The sequence below is a fragment of the Oryctolagus cuniculus genome, chromosome 10 (genome assembly GCF_051225735.1).
Source record: "Oryctolagus cuniculus isolate XC-2025 breed Fujian yellow rabbit chromosome 10, ASM5122573v1, whole genome shotgun sequence".
Classification (NCBI taxonomy): Eukaryota; Metazoa; Chordata; class Mammalia; order Lagomorpha; family Leporidae; genus Oryctolagus; species Oryctolagus cuniculus.
Window position 1 is genome coordinate 16,979,169 of NC_142876.1, and position 13,991 is coordinate 16,993,159.

The 13,991-nt window shown below is 46.1% G+C and overlaps 1 long non-coding RNA gene across 2 annotated transcripts in view; it reads left to right on the top strand.

Moving 5' to 3' along the window:
- The window catches only part of LOC149123690 (uncharacterized), a 28,086-nt gene extending 14,333 nt beyond the window's left edge, over positions 1-13,753 (top strand). Inside the window, exons 1-3 of one of the 2 annotated variants that reach the window (XR_016213915.1) lie at positions 5,793-6,181; positions 7,213-7,303; positions 9,681-13,753. This is a non-coding gene — a long non-coding RNA (uncharacterized LOC149123690). Of the gene's footprint in view, positions 1-5,792; positions 6,182-7,212; positions 7,304-9,680 lie in introns of those variants that run through there. The other variant, XR_016213916.1, reaches the window with a different exon arrangement.
- Positions 13,754-13,991: the final 238 nt, after the last annotated feature.

Here is a 13,991-nt window from a genome sequence, read left to right on the forward strand (position 1 = left end):
CCTGGAAAACCAAGTCGTGATTAGAGGGTTGAGATTTCCTGATCCACTGCAAATCTCCAGGAGGGGAGAGGAACTGAAGGTTAAGTTGATCTCCAGTAGCCAATGAGTCAATCAACTGCGTTACATAATGGAGCATCCATAAGAACCCTAAAGGACAGTATTCAGAGCTTCCGGGTGGCTGAACACGTGGAAGTTCCTGGAGCACGGCGCTCTAGAGAGGGCCTGGAAGCTTTCTCCCTGCTCGCTCATCCTCTTGCGTCTCCTCCAACTGGCTGTTCATTATATCCTTTGTAACCTCTTTTAGAGGAAATGGGTAAATGTTAAGTGAAGTGTTTCCCTGAGGTCTGTGCACTGCTCAGCAAATTCAGTGAATCCAAGAAAACGATCATGGGAACCTCAATTTATAGCTGGTTGGTCAGAAGTACAAGTCACAACCTGAGGCTTGAACTTGAACTCTATTCAGTAGGACTGAGCCCCTAACCTGTGGTTTCTGTTAATCTCCAGGTAGATAGAGTCAGAACTAAGAGTACTCAGTTTGTGTGTGTTGGGGAGTTGCTGGCTAGAAGTGTCAGCAGTGCTGTGTGGGAGTAAGGAAAACATTTTCTTTCCCCCCCATTCCTAGTAACAATATCTCACCAAGTAAAAACACATGCAATGTTAATGAAGATTTCAGAATTTAAATTGCAAGCAAAACTAGAATTAATCACTGCAGGGCCAGTGCTGTGGCACAGCAGGTTAAAGCCCTGGCCTGCAGTGTTGGCATCCCACATGGGCACTGGTTTGAGGCCTGACTGCTCCACTTCCCATCCAGCTCTCTGCTGTGGCCTGGGAAAGCAGTGGAAGATGGCCCAAGTCTTTGGGCCCCTGAACCCATGTGGAAAACCCAGAGGAAGCTCCTGGCTCCTGGCTTTAGATTGGCCCAGCTCTTGCTGTTGTGGCCATTTGGGGAATGAACCAGCAGATGGAGGACATCTCTCGCTCTCTCTTTCTCTCTCCCTTTCTCTCTCTGTAACTCTGTCTTTCAGATAAATAAATAAATATTTTTTTTAAAAAAAGAATTAATCATTGCAGTTCTCAAACTTTGGCAAAGGACAGATTTGGCTGAGAATGGTAGCAGCAGTACAAGCCCAGAGAGGCGTGCAGAGATGGATCCAAACACCTGTCCCTGGGATAAGTGGCAGGACAGAGCAGAGCTGGCAGATGTTGAACGCACAGAGTAAATGCACCCATCAGGGCGGCACAGAGCTGCAAGCAACAGAACACTTAACAGACAAGATTTCATCTAATGATGGGTCAATTTGTTATAGGCAACGGAACGTTCTGGAGGCAAATGCCCCTGGACAAGTATCACACTTCCAAATGCCAATGAGGACAAGTCCTCCTTGTTATCCTCCTTGTTCTCCTTAAGGGTGGCTTTAATTTTCATGTCTCAATGGCTGCTGTATCCCCAGGGGTTCCTAGGAGACAAGGGGGGAAGGAGAGGGCCAAAGGACGCTGGGTAAGGAGCTGTGCCTTGCAACCCATCCCCTCAGCAGACTTCCCTGAGAGCTCCGCTCATGACTTTCCCTTTATCACATTGGCTAGAACCATGTGACTCAGACACTTCTAGCCACAAGGAAATAAACACCCACCTACAGCCTTCATAGTAGACGACGGCAAGGGGAGAGCTTTTGGATATCTTTGGATTTCTGATCCCCAGAGCACCTGGAGCTGCAGGTGCCCCGTGTCACTCTGCCTAACACATGTCTGGCTGTTTTTATACTGTCTCCTTTGTCTGTGAGTGGCGAGATGGTTAGAAATGTTTTTAAGGCGGCGGGGTGGGGGGGGGTGTCAGAATTCTGGAAATTCTTTTAAAAATTATTTATTTTCAGAGAGACAGAGATCTTTTATCCATTGGTTTATTCTCCAAATGCCTGCAACAGCTAGGGCTGTGTCAGGCTGGCATCAGGAGACAGGAACTCCATCCTGGTCTCGCATGTGGGTGGCAGTGATCCAAGTACTTGAGCCATCATCTGCCTCCCAGGATGCATGAACAGGAAGCTGGATCGAAAGCGGAGGAGCCAGTGCTCCAGCCGCGCACTCTGATGCAGGATGTGAGTGCCAGCACTGACTTAGCCGCTGAACCAAATACCCTCCCTGAGAATTCAGTAGCTAAATGCTGGTAATTGGCTGAACCACGTATATAAAGAAAGACTTCACGTCTGGTCACAGCCCTCCCAACAGCCGCAGAAGAATTCCTGCCTATAACCCTAGTGTAGTCATTTGAACAATACAACTTGCAGTAAATTGTGCCTTACTGTCTATGGTCAAGAGGAATGAACATAAATATTGCCTTGTCCACAAAAGCCTGTCCTTGCAGAGAGGAGGTGGTGGCTTGCTTTAGTCTTTTAGAAAAGCTAGTGCTTGCTAGCTGGCACATGGCAGTGCTCGATCGATACCTGATTCAGCAAGTGCACAGCCCTCTCCTCTCTGGCTGTGCTTCTCTCTCACGGCCACAAGGCCAAGGCTAATAAAGCAACCCACTTGCATACAACATTACCCTCTAGCATATTGCATGAAGATTCTGCAAGCTGCAGTGCTACTGCTTGGATTCCTTTGGAAGGCAAGATGTGCCTATCAATAGCCTCAGTGTAAGAGCCGTGCTTCAGATGCCTGCCCAGCTGCCCGTATCACTGTGTTGTGCCTCTTACATGGGAAGCAGTTGCTAACTCACCTTGCCCGTGGCTGTTTTCATTTTGCACAAATAATCAAGGTAAATTGCAGGGATCTCTTCTTGATGTAGAGGTGGAGAGACAGAGAAAGGGGGCTGGAATCTGTCTTTCCTTTGGGAGGGACACATGACAAAGGCCATGGGGCACCCAAGCATGTCACAGGCAGTTGGCGATGTTGGGAGGGAGGAGGGTTTGGACAGGAGGGATAACTAAGCCTGAAAAGCTTAAATAAATACCCTGGCCTGATTCCCATTTAGGAAGATGCCAGGTCTTTGAGGAAAATAAGTAGCTGATCGTTAAGCAAGCTTGCAGAGTGTGCATAATGAGGCTGCAACCACGTGCTCACCCGAACACTTGGTCAAGTTGCTTTGACATTTCATTGACAAGAAAAATACGATGCTTACATGAGCCCCTCGTGTGTGTGTGTGTGTGTGTGTGTGTGTATCTCTAGCTATATATCTATATATGTATATATATGGAAGGAGAGTTTTTGAAATAGTTTTCAAAACCACTAGGTTGATAACCCAGCATTACTTCTCTTACGCCTCCCGCCTCTGGGAACTCTAATCCTTTGAAGTCTATTGATTTCCTTTTGTTCAGTGTGGCAAGGCGCGCTTTCTCGCCACTCAATTAGAACGCGTTTTTCCAGTGGGCAACGATCTCGATCCCATTAGCATTCATGAGATGAGCCTGTGTCCCACTTGTTGTTTAATAAAAGAAACAGAATCCGAGGATATGACTCAGTCGTAGTAGCCCATCACCTTGGGACAACATTACTACTGCAATTCCATTAAAAGCACTAGCAATTGGAAGGGAAGCAGTGATAATAAAAAAATTGTTGCTTTTAGGCAACAGCCAGAAAATATTTGCTTGTCGTGAGAATCTTCCCCTGGCCGTTTAATCAAGAGTAGAAGCAGATGGGCTCGGGCAGCTGGATGATGCAGTGGTTCAGGGGAATGGCTGCAATGCCCAGGCTGAACTCCCTGTAAGGGAGCAAGGCACATGCTACCCTCTGCGTCTTGGAGAGCTTCCGTTCCAGTCCCACTGCCATATCACTCCTCTTCCTTTTAGGCACATCACGTGAGCGTTTTGCTGATCCTTGCAACAAGGATGCCTTGTACGCATTATTTCATTAAATTCTCACTAAGAGCCCAAGAAGAAGGTACAAAGTGACTTCAAATAGTGCGTGGGAATGTGTATTGTGAAAAAACTATGCATGGATTTCAGAATGATTTTGCACCAGAAGAACCTTTAATGCAACTTTTCCATGAACTTTTTGAAGTTCCCTAGCATTATAACCCATTTTATAAATCAACATGGTTCGATTTCTTGCTCAAAGTCATGTTGTTATTAGGGGATAGAAACTAGAGTTTGAAATGAGATCCTTGTAAGACACAAAGAGAGACACACTCTTTCTTGGAAAGTATTTTAATGGCAGGAACTTGAATAGAGTAAAGACGCTATTTTCACCAGAAGCCCTCCAGGAAGGGCAGCCTGGGAGTGAGCGAGGGGCTCCTGTGAGGGTTGCCAGTGTGGCCACAGATTGGCTGCGTGCTAATATGAACAGAAAAGCCATGTCGCCAAGTGAACTTGGACTTGGACTCTCTTCCCGTAGGTTTATCATCATCTCTTTGATTCTTAGCCTTATGGAATCACAGAGCCTTGCTCTCTGGGGTGAAAGCTACACAAGTGAAGAGGAAGCCGATACACAGGTTTGCTCTCTGTAGCCAGAATGCATGTGCAGTGGGCAATACAGTTTCACCCTGCCTGCTTTCCCAGATGACTTCTTGGCTGTACCACACACGCCCTCTGTCATGACCCTTCTCCATAGTGAGTCAGCATCTCAGTCGGCTTGTGCTGCCACAACAAAAGACAGACTGAAAAGCAGCGATTTGTTTCTCCCAGTTCTGGAGGCTGGGAAATCCCAAATCAAGGTGCTAGCCGATTCAGTTCCCCGGCTGGGGCCCTCTTCCTGGCTTGGAAATGGCTTCATTCCTGCTGTCCTCACATGGCAGGGAGAGGAGAGAGGAGGAAAAGAAGACGGGATGAGAGGAGAGGCATAGTGAGCTCTCTGGAGTGTCTTCTTATAAGGCCACCATTCACATCACGAGGGCCACACCTTCGTGACCTCATCTAACGTGAATTACCTCCAAATGCCATCGCTTTAGGGACTTGAGATTCAATGTGAATTTTAGAGGGACACAAACGTTCCACGTTAGCAGTCATCAACCATGTCTTTTTGAGGCCCCATGAGAGAGACCACAGACTCAGGTAGTGAGTGTGTAAGGAGCCCCTGAGCCCTCCAGGGCCAGGCCAGGTCTGCAAGGTTGGAGCAGCACCCAGCTTTGGGGAGGGGGAGTCCGACGGGACATCCTCAACAGCTGTGTGCTTCATCCAGATCCTGAAGCCCAGGCTCTGCCCTCTCAGCCCTTCTCTGGGCATTGAGCTCTTCTGCTTGTCAGGGTCGTGCCACTGCCTTTCCTGCCTCCCTTCTTTGTCTACGCCTTGCTTGCAGCCTGAATCAGGGCGAGCCCCTCTTTGGCAGACAGCAGGAGGTGTTGAGTGACAACTGTTCTGGTCCAGCTCAGAGAGGCCAGTTCATCCCGAGCAGCCCATCGCTTGGCCCAGCTGCACTGTGCCTCCCTTTGGGCTGCTTGCTCCTTGTCGCCAGGCCTTCTCCTTGGGTGCCTGGGTTCATTTGATCATCCTTTGTCTTACAACCATCCTAACCGTACTGGTTCCTATAGATTTCACATCAGAGGCCTTGTGCTGAGTAGATATTCAGGAAGGACATGGAAAACGCAGGTCTTTGCAGCAGTCGTGCTGTGAATGGGTTTTTATTTAGAAGGTGGCTTTTTTCTCCCTTAGCCAAAGAACCGCATGATGAATAATTAAAAAGCCTCTTCTCGTGATCAGAGTCAGGAGTTTTTCTGTGTTCACGTTAATCCAGCTCCTCTGGCAAAGGAAATCCTTATAAAGGATAATGCTAGTATAACATTTCTAGTTAATATGCAATCTAAATTTCTTTTATTGAGTGGCTCAGAAGTGATTATCCTCTCTCTTAACCGAGTGGCTGAGAAGTGTAGAGAGCGCTGCGGTAGTGACCTTGAGCTTCCTTGAGGTCAAGAGGCCTCCCAGTGGCCACCCCTGTCTGTGGCCATTTTGGGGGTTATTTGACACAGCCCCTCGGTAATGAGGGAAGAGGACACGAATCAGGGGAGAGGGACACTTGGCCTGGAACCCAGTGCTTTTGCTTAATGAAAATTACTGCTTTCTTACTTCTCTGAGAGTTCAGAGACCTAGGGTGATTTCCGTAAATGGGTTCAGCTGACCTGCAGCAGAAGTGAAGATGAGAATTAATGGCACCCTCACTGGAAAGTTTAAAGTCTAATTAGCTCTCGGGCTGGCTGAGTTTTGTTAATTCATCGATGGGACTCTGGGAAGGCAGGCGGGCCGGCAGCCAGTGAGAGGTAAGTTAGGAGGCAGAGCACAGGGAAAAGCAACCGACCTAGGTGATTTGTTCCACATTTTGACCCACCTGGCACATAAGCCATTGCCGATTTGTTACCTTGTTAACAGGCTCGGGGAGAAACTTGGAATAGTGGCCCACTTATATTTCTGATTAATTTTCTATAACTCAGGATGCTCTAAGTAAATGGATTAAAGAACCATTTGATCTTCAAAAAGAGGTTTATGGTGGCTTTGATGATTAAGTACCCAGGGGACACAATGGATTATCATGGATAATGGATTAGGAGAATTGGGATATTAAAAATGAACTCTCCTCCCTGGCTATGTACTCTTGGGGCTGAGAGGTCAATTGGGGACTGGTTTAACTCTGTCGGGCATTTGAACTGGCTCAACCCAAGGGAACCCATTTTTCTTACTCCCAGGAGGAAAATCAAGAGTCTTATTGGTAGAGCTCTAAAGTGTAACCTCCATTACTTCAAGATGATTAATTTTGGGGAAGGTACCTTCACAAGTGCAAGTTCAGAGCTGGAAAATCATTCTGAGAAGCATGGCACACCTTTGTTTGTTAACCTCTGCCCCGTGAGTCGCTATGACAGATAAGCCCGTGGAGAAGCCTTCCCCAGCTGGCTCCCATCTCCACCGTGCTCGTTGGTCTCTTCACGGAGTTACAGGTCTTAGAGGGCGAGCAATGGCTGCACCCCTGAGCTCCAGCTGTGATGTGGGGGGAATGGCAGGCCAGGAGAGCCGTTCACCCATATCACGTGACTTGTCCCGGTGGTTTCAGCTGGTCTCCTATTAGGAAGAGGAGTGACTTTTCCTGCGCAGAGGAAACAAATTTGAACTCTCCTTTTCTTCATTCTAGTCTTGAAGGAGAATGTATCAGAAATTTGTTTTGTTCAACCTTAATAGACAACCGTAGTTGAAGCGGTCATTTTGAATTAGTGTATGTTTACTGACACCTGATTTTTTTTTCAGATTTCTAATTGTAATTTTTAGCTTTACTACCACATGCTGTTTTTATTTCAAACAGTTGCTGTTCGTTCGTGGGGTTTACTGTTGGAATATCTGGTCCTCAGTAACTGTTTGACACTGGAAAGATCACCTAACCCCTCTGAACCCCGGTAATTTTATCTCTGCCAACTTATCTTTTTTTTTTTTTTTTTTTTTTTTTGACAGGCAGAGTGGACAGTGAGAGAGAGAGACAGAGAGAAAGGTCTTCCTTTGCCGTTGGTTCACCCTCCAATGGCCGCTGCGGCCGGTGTACCGCGCTGATCCAATACTTCTCCTGGTATCCCATGGGGTGCAGGACCCAAGCACCTGGGCCATCCTCCACTGCACTCCCTGGCCACAGCAGAGAGCTGGCCTGGAAGAGGGGCAACCGGGACAGAATCCGGTGCCCCGACCGGGACTAGAACCTGGTGTGCCAGCGCCGCAAGGCGGAGGATTAGCCTAGTGAGCCACAGCGCTGGCCTGCCAATTTATCTTATCTCTGTAACTTATTCTGCCAATCTTTCAGGGTTATTAGAAGAACAAAAACATGAACAAATAGGATGTCGCCAATTAAAAAGCCTTGCCAACTGTCCTGTTAAAGGGATACAGGAGATGATTTTTATTAGGTGTTTTAGGAGATCAGAAATGACGTATTAAATATTGCATCTTCGATTGTTTAAAAAATAATCTTATTTAAATTATGTGAAAGACCTCCACAACCTCTTACCCTGCTTTCTCCTGTGGCCCAGGGGGAAACAGTAGATGATGACAAAGTGTGACAGAACAAGGACTTTGGGAAATGGGAAATGTATATGTGGATGATTTACCTGTATTACATACCCTGTGGGTGATTTACAAAAGCATAATTAATAAACCAAAAAATATTGTTGAGGTCAATATATATATCAACACTCAGTTTAAGGCATGAGTGGAAACTCAGTTGCCCACCATGGCCAAGGCTTCCCATATCACAGTGCCTGGCTTGAGTCCTAGCAACACTGCTTCTGATCCTTCTTCCTATCGATGTGCACACTGGAAGGCAGCAGGTGCTGGCTCAAGTCTTGTGTCCCTGCCAATCACATGGGGGACTGGCTTGAGTTTCAGGCCCCTGTGGACATCAGGGGAGTAAACCAGTGGTATCTCTCTCTCCCTTTCCATAAAATTAATTAATTTAAACAAATATGTGACAATACCAAATGCCAACAAGGATGCAGGGAAATTCAACCTCTCAGGCAAGTGTGTTGATGGTAGGGATATAAAACAATACAGCCACCCTGTAAGTAGAGGCAACTAGAGAAGCTGGAATAAAGCCAAGAAACAAATTTCTCCTTAGAGCCCCCAGAAAGCATACGGCTCTGCTGACACCTTGGATTTAGCCCAGAGAAAGTGATTTTGGATTTCTGACCTGCAGAAGTAGAAGATAATAGATATAATAAATTTGTATTGTTTTAATTCGTTAAGTTTGTGGTAATTTGTTGCAGTGCAATGGGACCCGATGCTAACAACTTGGATGGTTCTCAAGGTCATTATGCTCAGTGAAAAAAGTCAACACTATGATTCCATTACACAACACTCTTGAAATGGCCGAACGATAGAGGTTTAGAGCAAATTAGAGGTTGTCAGGGCTTAGAGATAGTGGGGGGGATTGTCATGGGTGGGATTACAAAGGGACAGCATGAAGGAGATGTGTGGAGTGCTGGTGTAGTTTTTATCTTGACCATGGTGGTGGTTACATCTCCATGTAGGATGAAATGACATGGGACACACATTGTGCCAATGTCAGTTTTCTGGTGTTGATACTGTACTATAGCTGTGTCACAAGTGATCAATGCAGAGATTAGGTGAAGGGTACATGGCTCTCTGTACCATACTTTTTAAAAAAAATTTTATTTATTTGAAAGTCAGAGTTACACAGAGAGAGGAGAGGCAGAGAGAGAGAGAGAGGGAGGTCTTCCATCTACTGGTTCACTCCCCAATTGGCCGCAACAGCCAAAGCTGTGCCGATCCAAAGCCAGGAGCCTGGAGCTTCCTCGGGTCTTCCCATGTGGATGCAGGAACTCGAGGACCTGAGCCATTTTCTACTGCTTTCCCAGGCCATAGCAGAGAGCTGGATTGGAAGTGGAGTAGCTGGGACTCGAACCAGTGTTCATTCGGGATGCCGGCACCGCAGGCAGCGGCTTTATCTCTTATGCCACAACGCTGGCCCCTATACTTATTTTTTTTCCTTAAAAAAGCAAAAAATACATTCATGCCATTAAAACTCATAATGGAGCATTTTTCCCCTGAAAATATATGATTCTAAGTATCTGCATAAATATATACATACTACAAGTTTTACTATGGAGTCCCTTGGCATTGCTATGTAGATTTAGTGAACTCTGAAGTGATCATTTTAATTTATGAATATCAAATCTCAGTAACCTTTTACCGAGCAGTTTTCTAGTGAGTAGCTCTTTACCCTTCCTAAAATATGCAAAAGAAATAAAAATCTTTGCGTTTTTGATTCAGCTCTTGGCCCATCAAGTGGTTCCTGGGATATCCATTGAGGATTACAACATGGAGGAATTTAAGCGACTCACACAGTGTCTGAAGAGTACATGCCCTGGACAGAATGCGAAAGAACTCTGCATTAGCAAGGGTTGCCACAACAAAACATCATAGACCATGTGGCCTGGACAGCAAACTTCTTTCTCCCAGTTTTGGGCACTGGAGGTCTCAGATGACAGTGCTAGCTAGCATGGTTGTGTTCTAGTGAGGGCCCCTCTTCCTGACTTGCAAGTGGCTGTCCTCTTACCGTGCCCTCACAGGGTGCACAAATCCCACCATGAGAACCTCCCCCCACCCCATGACCTCATCTAAACCTAATTATTTCCCAAAGTCTTAATTGTCAAAGGAAGGTTAGGACATAAGCAGATGAATTTAGGTGGAGAGATAGGGCAGGAGTGTTCTGGGGGAAGGGAAACGATCCAGTCCATAATAGATCCTGAAGTGAGTATTTCAGTCTGAAGGGTCGAGGAGAGAATTAAGATTTAAATTCCTAAAGAAGTAGATAGTTTAGTGTTCACTACTCTAGTGAGCTCATTGGGAAAATAATCTATAATGGAAAAAGCTTGTTGTGAGTATAAAATATTTTAAGTACAGCTGTGTATTTTTATGAGGATTTTAAATTCAGAGGTATTTGAATGTCAAATGTGGTAGAACAAAAAGCCTTTGAAATTGGACTTGGGTTTGAATCTCTGTTCTGTTTGTCTTTGGGTGTATGGCCTAACCTAAGCTGAGCCCCTTTTCCCAGATTTGTTGGAAGGAACAGTGGTGCATATTTGGTTGTTGTGTTACGTGAGATCATTTATGAAGTTCTTAGGGCATTGTTGAGCACAAGCTAAGTGTAATACATATTAGTTCTCTTCCTCTTCTCTCTACGCTATCAAAAGGTAAAGTCCCTTTCTGGAAAATATGATGTATTTTACAAGTGGAAAAATGGGTAAAAGATTTTAAAGGATGGAAGAATTGTAGTAGGAAGAAACGTGTCTGTAATAAATACTGAGAATCGCCAAGGTCAACATCTCGAAGCAAGAAAAATTCCTGAAAATTGGAGGTGACATAGCAGATACAACACTCGAAACCTGAAGTGACCCTCAAACTGACAAGGTCAAAGATTTTTAAAATTACCTCTCCATGGATGATCAACCAGGATACTACCCACAGTAAATTAATCCACCCAAGTTAAATAAGCCACCAGGGCTTGAAATGGAAACATCATTTCAAATCTCAACATCCACCCCCACCCCCGTCAATTTGAAGCAGAAAAGCAAAGTCATTCCTTTCTGTGTCCTTTAGCTGCTGCTTCTATGTCTTTCCTTTGTTTCTTCCAATAGAAGATTGCTGCTGTTTTCACACATGTAAGTGGGGCGTCACCAGGCAAACTACAATCAAAGGCAGAACAAAGGCAGGTAGAGAAAGCAATGGAAGGCTGAGATGGACGTGGGCTAGGCTGACATTACATTTTACTGCTAGAAATGAATCCAAAGACTAAACACCGCGGACCGTGTACACATCTCTTCCCACCCTCACTGCTTTGTTAAGGGCGGTGGTCTTGGGGACGAAATAGACAGGGCAGGGCTCAGACTTATCAGCAAATGCTCCACTCTGGAATAGCAGCACCGGATTCGCCCAGACCACACATTTATGGAACCAGAACTTCCTTAAGCTTGGGTGGCACATTTTCTTTTCGTCTTTGTAGTTCTCTCCTTTTACTCCTACGCTGGTGAGCACCCTCCTTTTTGCAGTGTGTTCCATGAATGTTGCACTTGAGTTTGTCTATGACAGACAAAAACATTGCTTTCAGCTGGCATTATTTACAGCCAGTTTCAAAACATTGCCATGGCTTGTTTCCAACAACACCTGTTGGGGGAGAACCTTCCTTCCCCTGGCCATGGGTTCCCATGGGGAGAGACGTGAGCATCTTCTCTGTCACACGGACGAGCTAAGTATGCCTGGCCTGGCCTTCCTGAGGGTTTCTCTCTCAGATCTCCCCCACTTCTGCGAGGTGGGCTGTTCTCCACGAGGTGAGTGTTGTAAGGAAGGCTGCCCGCTCCACCCACCTCCCCTATACCTCACTGTTGAACGTCTCTGTCTCCCTGTTCCGGTCTAGACCGGTTATGCTGGTAGACACAGTGGTGCGGCCCGTTCACTTGGGAGTTGCTCAGAAGAAGGCTTTATTTAGACAATGGGAAGGTAGACTCCCCTTGAGAATATTCCTCCTTGACAGTCAGCTTGCCAAGGCTTTCACGCACTGACTTCCTACTGCATGTGTTCAAAACTCTGACTCGGGCTGGTCTCTGGCAGCCTTTCCTTGTCAGTGGAGGTCTGGCTCCCTCGGAGCACACATGCAAGATAAGCTTTCCTGGAACATCCTCCGAGAAACAGGCTCAGACTCAAGCAAGTGAACTGTTGGAGATTCTCCGCCTGTGCTCCTGTGCCCTCCTCTTGCCTAAACCTTGCGCTCTGGATCACAGTTTCCCCACAGGCTGTGCAGGTTTGTTCTTCCGCTACGGCTTCCGACCTGTGTGCCAGGTTCTCCGGTTTGCTGGGTCCTGGCTTCCTCTTTCTTGACTTCATCCCTTGTCCTGCTGGAGCACATCTCCCAAGAAAAAGTACATGCAGAGTCAGCGTCTTCTCTTTACCTCTCCGCACGATTGGTAGCTGAACAGTACGCGGCCACTCGGTTCCAGGGCCTCACCCTGGATGAGTGCTCTGCTGTCGTCATCTTGAAATTCTCAACTTTTGAACATGGACACCACATGCTATTTTCCACTGGGCCCTACGAATTATATAGCTGGCCCTTGTGGCCAGTATGCAGTGCTGCTACCGAGATGTCTCCTTCCCTTTGACTGTGGCTCAGTCCCCCTTTCTGAGAGCCCATTCTAACCTCCCTTTGTCTCCAGTGAACTGAAATGTTACCATGATGTCCTTGGACTGGATATTATTTTCTCACTTATTATCTTGCATATCTGGTGATCTCTTTCAACCTTGAGACTTCTGTACTTGAATATCAAGAACATGTCCTGTATTATTATTTTGATCACCTGTTTCTTTCTATTTCCCATGGTTTTTCTTTCTTAATATTTGGATACTAGACTTCCTGGATTGATCTAAATTTTATTATGTTTTATTCCTATTGTTTATTGGATGGTTTTTGTTCTGATTTCTGGGATTTTTCTTCATCTTTATTTTCTAATGCTTCTAGTAAGCTTATTTCAGAAATCATATTTCTTTTAAAAAAAAAGATTTATTTATTTGAAAGGCAGAGTTATAGAAAAGCAGAGGCAGAGAGAGAGAAAATCTTCTATCCACTGGTTCACTCCCCAAATGGCCACTACGGCCAGAGCTGGGCCAGTCCAGAAACCAGGAGCCAGAACTTCTTCCAGGTCTCCCACCAGGGCCCTGGGGCCAAGGACCTGGACCATTTTCTACTGCTTTCCCAGGCCACAGCAGAGGGCTGGATCAGAAGTGGAGCAAGTAGGACTCAAAATGACCCCCATATGGGATGCAGACACTGTTGGCAGTGGCTTTACCCACTACGCCACAGTGCAGGCCCAAGCAATTTTATTTCAAATGGCCAAGACTTCCTCATGGTCTTTGATTGCTTTTTTTGTATCTTTGTGTTCTTTTATTATGTATATATTATTTTCTCTTCCCTTTTTGACTAACTGAATGATAAACTTTTTATTTGTTTGTTTGAGAGGAAGACAGAGGGGGGAGATAGAAACAAAAAGATAAACACAGAGAGAGAAAGCTTCCTCTGCTGATTCAGTCTCCAAATGCACACACCAGCCAGGGTCAGGGTCAGGGTCAGGGTCAGGGCCAGGGCCAGGGCCAGGGCAGGGAGCCAGGAACTCAGTCCAGGTCTCCCACATGGGTGGCAGGAACTCAAGTACTTGGGTCATCATTTGCTGCCTCCCAAAATCAGCATGAATAAGAAACTGGAATCAGGAACAGGAGCTAGGAACCCAGACACTCGGATGTAGCATGTGGGCATTTTACCTGATGTCTTAGCCACTAGGCTAAATGTGTGCACCAAATGGTAGATTTAAAAAATATATATATATATATTTACTTACTTTCATCTACTTGAAAGGTAGAAGGAGAGAGAAAGAGAGAACGAGCGAGCGAGAACCCAAATGCCTGCAGAAGTCAAGACTGGGCCAGGAGACTGGAACTCAGCCCAGCTCTCTCACCTGGGTAGCAGGACCTGGCTACCGGGCCATCCTCTGCCTCCCGGGATACATTAGCAGGAAACTGGATCGGAAATGGAAGAGC